Source organism: Propithecus coquereli, unplaced genomic scaffold, assembly GCF_000956105.1.
Source record: "Propithecus coquereli isolate 6110/MARCELLA unplaced genomic scaffold, Pcoq_1.0 Scaffold602, whole genome shotgun sequence".
NCBI lineage: Eukaryota > Metazoa > Chordata > Mammalia > Primates > Indriidae > Propithecus > Propithecus coquereli.
In genome coordinates, this window is record NW_012151975.1 from 150,205 (window position 1) to 156,764 (window position 6,560).

Sequence of the window (6,560 nt, forward strand, 5' to 3'; positions counted from 1 at the left end):
GTGCTACAATAGCAGGCATGCACTAAGCTAAGCTCTTTAAGTGAAGACAACAGAATACATCTCTTTGCGATCTCAGCACCTAGCACCATGCCTGACATATAGTATGTGATCGTAGTATGTGAGTCACATACTATGGAAGAGAAGATAATAGAGACTAATGGCCAACTACTACGAAGAGAGGACAGTGTTTTCACAAAGCAGGTTAGGCCCATCTAACTTGGGTCTAACAAGGTGAGTAGGAATTCACAGATCAGAGCTTTAGGCGAAAGCACAAAGAGACAAAGATTGAAAGAGCATGCAGCAGGCAAGTGACATGCTCAGTATGATTATATGAAAGATAACTGCAGGAGATGAGACAGCACATATAGGCGGGGTCACATTATCAGGAGTTTTAGATGTTATTACATAGGCAATAAGGACAGTTACAGAATTTTTGAAGTGCAGCATGAATAGATCTAATTTAGCAATACTGTGCACGAATTTGAGGGGAGTAAAACTGGAAGATCAGTTTAAGGGGTCACTACTATGGTCGAAGCAAGAGATAAAGAGGGAGAATATAATGCACTCATAATTATGATTAGAGATTTATCAGACCCTTTAGAGGCACCGGACCACTTTTTGCAAACTCTGAGTCTACAGAAGAAATCTGGTCGGGTTTACATCAAGTTGGGGCCTTATGTCAGGCTAGTCCGAGCTCATATCTCACTCCCACCAATGGCACAGACCACTTTCCTCACCGATATCAAAAAACCTCAACAGTGATTACCACACCAACTTATCCTCAGAAAAGAGAGTTGTTTTCAGAGTGTCTTCATCTCTTGGAAACTGAAGCATCAAATTAACTCTGCATAGCCTTCTAGTGTCTGCAGAACTCAACGAAGCACAATCTTTCACAGAAAAACCTACCTAGAGTTTCGGAAACCACACTGGCCTGAGCCTAGAGACGGAGGCCTTGTAAATAAGCGTGTATCTTAACTGCTACCGCGCCAGAAGCCTCAGGTTTCTGACAAAATGTTTAAAAGTCGCAAGCACAACTTTATAATAAAACTACCCTTGTTGGCAGCAAAACAGGCGGGCACAGGCCAGGGTGAATCGGCTTTCTAACATGGAGAAGCGGATGGTAGGACAAGACAAGGCAAACTCCGGGTCTTCGATGCGCCACACTGTCCTGTCCCGGCCGCTCCAAGCGCCCTAGACCCCACACTCGTAGGACGGAAAGCCCCTTTCGAGCCGCAGCAGCGCAGGGAACCAGCGGCAGCTACGGCCCAACGGCCGGTACAGGCCTCAACGGCGGGTACAGGCCGCAGCGGCGGCAGCACGAGCGGAGGAACGTCCCCCGCGGGGCCTGCGCGACCACTCCGCGTCTCCTCCCGTCGGCGGCCCCACGCCTCGCTGCAGTAGCCGCCTCTGCCTCGGCCCTCAGAAAAGAGAAAAACCTAAAGAAGTCGTTACCTGGAGTCACTGCAGAGATCACTGGTGGCGCGAGGAAACGAAGCTAAACCGCAGGCGGTCCAGGCGCCCGCCACGGCGACCCGGCCCGACCCCACTGAACTCCTGGCGCGCGTTGATGATGTCACTTCCGCCAGTTCTGCATTGGGCTTCAGCAGGTTGCCAGCGCTCAAGCCGCGGCCATAGGAAGTGTGGGCGCGCAGTCGCTTCCTGTATTTGCCTAGGCGCTTGGATTATGGGAAACCAGAGGCTTAGCTCTTCAGGAGTTCCGGGGCGGGGCGGCCTTGTCACAGTCTTTTCTAATTGGTTCTTTGAGGACGTAGGCGAGATGATGATTTTTAAATACTGATTTTTTTTTTTTTAACCAACCAGCGGTTTGGCAAGTCACCTGACAATTCAGCTGCGGTTTCTATTGTAAAATTGAATAAGGATAATAATAGTGCTTACACCTTAGGGATGTTGGGAGATTGATGAAGTAAATGCATGAGCACTGCCTGGCACGGGGTAGCAAATATTCTGTAGCCTGTTAGCGATGAATGTTGTTAGCTGATCTTCCAGCATGCAGCATGAAAAGAAAAACAAAACAAAAACAAATGGCCTATGTTTATAGATTCATTTATGTCAGTGTTGCTACTGCCATCTTAGGCACTTTCCTCAGACACTCTCTGTAGCTCCTAGTCCGCTTCCTGGTGCTTGACTGGACTCCAGCAAGCCTGCTCTCTCCCTTCTATGGTTCATCTAGCCATAGTCATGTGTTGTGCTGTTTGTTTCCTTCGTATTTTGTACTATCAGTGAGGTTGTGAGCTTCTTAAGGATGAGAAAAATTATATACTTTTTTGCATCCAATGTTTTGCACCGTGTTAACCTACGGAGAGACCTGAATAAGTACTGTGAATTAAAATAAAATCTTAAGGCTTGCCCCCACCTGCTGACTGAATGGACCACCTCCTAAAACTGAGTTGATAGCCATGAGAAGGGAGGTCAGCCATGCCTCATCATGCCCCCCCTCCCTTCTTGTAGATATCCTTTGTAACGCATGAAGAGGCCTAAGGCTGTACGACACAAAACTAAAACATGCCGGCAAGTCATCAATTTACTTAGCAGATCACTTGAGACTGAGTATATGTCCAGTGACTTGTCTCTGATTAACAGCCTTCCTTGACTTAAAACATGCCAAGCCTTTAGACAAAGCTTCATTTCTTTAACCAATTACAGATCAAAGACTCTTTAAACCCACCTATAACCTGTAATGCCCTAGTTCAAGATGTCCTGCCTTTTTGGGCCAAACCAATGTAAGCCTTCCATGTACTGATTTATGACTTTACATGTAATTCCTGCCTCCCCGAAATGTATAAAATCAAACTGTAACCCAACCACAGCGAGTCCACTTGCTCAAGTCTTCTTGGGTGTCGCTGTCTGAGCCATGGTTGCACATATTCGACTCAGAATAAACTCTTTAAGTTATTTTACAGAATTTGGGTTCTTTTCCATTGACATTGTATACCTCTAAGTTATATAGTATGTATTCTTTTTTTTTCCCACCCCCATGTAGTATGTATTCTTTTGCTCAACCTTATGTTTACAAGCCTCATCCATGTTGATGTATCCTCCCTGTGTCTCCTAGCTGGCTGTATTTGGTTAATTGTCTTTGCTGTGACATATCCCATTGTATGACTATACCTCAATTAATGTATCCTTTCTGCTGTTTATGGGCATTTGGCTCATTTCCAGTTTGGGGCCATTAATAACAATGCTCTATGGACATTCTCGTGCATGTCTTCTGGGTAGAGTATAAACCCACGGGTGGAATTGCTGGGTCATAAGGTATGTACATGTTCAACTTTGCCAGATGATGCCAGTTCTTTTTCAAAATGCTGTACCAATTTACACTCCTACCAATAGGGTACTTGAGTTTCTGCTGCTCTATAGTTTTGTCCATTTTTGTTATGGTCAAACTTTAAAATTTTTGTCCGTTAGGAGTGAATATCAGTGTTTTCTTAGGAAAAGAACCCTGTATTATCTCTATAAGCTTTTTTGGAACAGGCATCTGGATAGCGACCGGCCAGGCAGGGGCGCTGACCTCCAGGAGCAACGACGAGTGCGAGATAGAGAGGCCGCGGGGGGGGGGGGAGGAGCCGGAAGTGGCGTCACGTCCGGCCGAGCCGCCATCTCGCCGTGAGACAGCAGGAGCTTCAGCGGCAGTGGCGCGATGCTGTCCTCTGCAGCCACGTTCTCGGGTCCCGGCAGAGACCAGTGGATGGAGCCGCACAGCGCTGCGGGCCCTTTGCAGCTGCGCTTTTCGCCCTACGCTTTCAACGGAGGGTAAAAGCCCTTGGGAGCCGCCGCTTTCGCTTTCCCCTTCCCACCTCTCTGCTTGGGCCTGTGGGTCGCGGCGGGAAAGGCGCTACGCTGTCCCCCACGGGCCTCGGGGCCCTGAGCTGAGTGGGTCCGCGCAAGGCCGGCCTCCGTGCCGTCCTCTCCCGCCTGTGTTCCCCTCGTCATGCGCGCCTGGCTCGGGTTCGCCTGCCGATTGAGATGCAGCCTTGGTTTTTAGGGCGTCACCTTACAGCCCGGTCATTGGGCTCGGTGTGCATGGCCTGCTCCTTGCTGCGGTGACATGGCAGAGTAGAAATTGAAACGTAGCCTCTGCTCTGTGGAAGACCTTTAAAAACGGACTTTGCCTTTTCGTAGGGTCTAAACATGTTATGCCACAGCAGACGAGGGGAGAGGTTTAGCATCTGAAACTTAAGATTATTCGGTCCGTGTTGTTAGATGCATAGTTGTGTCTGTAGCCGAAACGTCTGATCAACCAGCTTGATTATTTTGTTATTTCAAGTAGAAATAAGGTGGGATTGGTTTGCCAGACTTAATTTCATTGATCAGTGCTTTTTTTTAAAAAAAAAATTTTAGGTTAAGCTTAAGAAAAAAAATACTCAGGGACCTTTTAATATATGCATTCTTGCATGGCTTTTTTTTTCTTAATTACTAGCTTTATCTTAAGTAATACTTTTCCTTGGTAGTGCACTGAAGAATTAGGGTTGTAGAAGGATGCTCTGATTAAGACTCTTGACAGTGAAGAGCTATAAATTGAAGTAGTGGTTGTAGTTTACCAGTCAAACTTCGTACGTTAAGACATGCACAGCCGATTTGAACAAACAGATGGTTCTTTAAGAAAACCAAAGATACTTCTTACCAGGTCATTATAAATTTGAAATTTTAATGCAGATTTTTGTAGTATGTTAGAGAATGAAAGACCAGTTGTAGCCTTGGTTCTGTCACTAAAGGACAGTGTGGTCTTCGGGCACCTATCAACATCCTGAACCTAAATTTCCTTATCTTCATAGTTTTGGGAAAGAATCGAGAGACACTTGTATGCCATTGTCTCATTTGATCCTCGTAATAGGTGAATGTTGAATTGAGAGGCCTAAGAGGCTCAGAAGGCTCTTAGGAGTTAAACTGTTCTGGTCACAAAGCTGGTATGCAGTTGAGCCAGGCCTTTGATTCATAGCTGTCTCTCCACTGAGTCTATGTGCTTTTCCATTACAGTTCTTAACACTTCCTGTACTAATTAAGTAGTTACAATGTGAGGTGGGTTATTAGACCCATTTCATAAGACAATTCCTAATAATAAGAATTTTTAAGTTGTTCAGTATTAAGTCCTCATTACTCACTTTTTAAGCCCTTCCAATCCAGTTTAAGCCATTACTGCCCTAAAAGTTACTTACAACTTTCTGATCATTTAATCAAGTCACCTTTTTTCAATCTTTGTTCTTTTTCTTATGTATTTATTATAGCCGGCTCTTGGGCAGCCTTTGTTTCCACAAAATGAGGCTTAGTTCTCTTCCTTTTTCTCCTCTAATTTTTAAAATGTGGTTAAACACCAAGTAAACACCTCCATGTTTATCACTCTGCACTCTCACCTGTCTTATCCCTGGGAGGATAATTCCCAAATCCGTTTCCCCAGGTCTACCTCTCATGAGTCCCTCAATTCTAGCTGCTTCAGTAAAACATGTTCACCTGGATTTTCTGCTCTCACTGTTACTCAAGATAGTAAACAAAACAAAAAGCAAGCTAATTATTCCTCTCAGTCTATCTGCTTCTTTAAAATACCCCTTATAATTATGCCATCATTCTACTCACCCAAGTTTATAATCTTCAGTGTCATAATTGGTTTTCCCAGTTCCTAACACATTTGAATAGCTGCAAAACCATGTCCATTTTGTGTGTATGTGATGATTTTTGGATTTACCTGTTTCTTCCTGTTCACCCTGCTCCTTACTATGGCGTTAGTCTTGTTGGGACAGTGTTTCCATCCCATTTCACATTATGTCATTGTCAGGGTAGGCTTTTTTTTGGTGAGGTGGGTGGCGGGTAGAGTGCCGGGGCATCATCATAGCTCACTACAACCTCAAACTCCTGGGCTCAAGCGATCCTTCTGCCTCAGCCTCCTGAGTAGCAGGTACTTATTACAGGCACTCACCACTGCACCTGGCTAATTTTTCTGTTTTTGGTGGAAATGGGGCCTCAATCTTGTTAGGCTGGTCTTGAACTCCTGACCTCAAGCAATCCTCCTGCCTCAGCTTCCCAGAGTGCTAAGAATACAGGCATGAGCCACCACACCCAGCCCAAAGTAGACTTCTTAAAACCTTACTTTGCAACTGGAACTCTTCTCATTGCTCAGATAACCTTCATGGTTCCTTGCTAAAATTCCAAAATCTTTATCTTGGCATTTGGGATCTTCTACAGCACAAGTCCTGTACATCACATAAGCCTATGTCCCTCCACTTCTTTACACAAAAAGGGCTACCTGAGTAAGTTGCTTAAATGTACTATTTGAATTATTACCTGTTTCCCTTTGCTCTCTGTTCCTTTACCTGGAATGTCACCCTTTTCTGCTTCAGAGCGTTAGCACAAATCCCACCTCACTAAAAGTAGTAGCTAAAGTTTTCTGAGTGCTTAGGTTCTGTGAGGCACTGTGCTTGGTGCTTTATGTGAATTATGTCATTTAATTCCCACAATCACCTATAACATAGGCACTGCTGTTATCATCACCTTGAACTTGGAGAATTTGTCCAAGGTCACACAGCTATTAAATGTCAAAAGTCAGGGCC

At 45.1% G+C, this 6,560-nt stretch overlaps 2 protein-coding genes across 4 annotated transcripts in view; one reads left to right on the forward strand and one right to left on the reverse strand.

Annotated features, from left to right (window-relative positions):
- TBP (TATA box binding protein) overlaps positions 1 to 1,584 on the reverse strand; it is a 36,640-nt gene extending 35,056 nt beyond the window's left edge. For 2 of the 3 annotated variants that reach the window (XM_012659310.1, XM_012659308.1), the window contains exon 1: positions 1,453 to 1,584. The gene's annotated coding sequence lies outside the window, so the exon portion shown is untranslated. The remainder of the gene's footprint in view (positions 1 to 1,452) is intronic. The other variant, XM_012659309.1, reaches the window with a different exon arrangement.
- Positions 1 to 6,560, forward strand: part of PSMB1 (proteasome (prosome, macropain) subunit, beta type, 1) — a 36,707-nt gene that overhangs the window by 946 nt on the left and 29,201 nt on the right. The window lies entirely within an intron of this gene.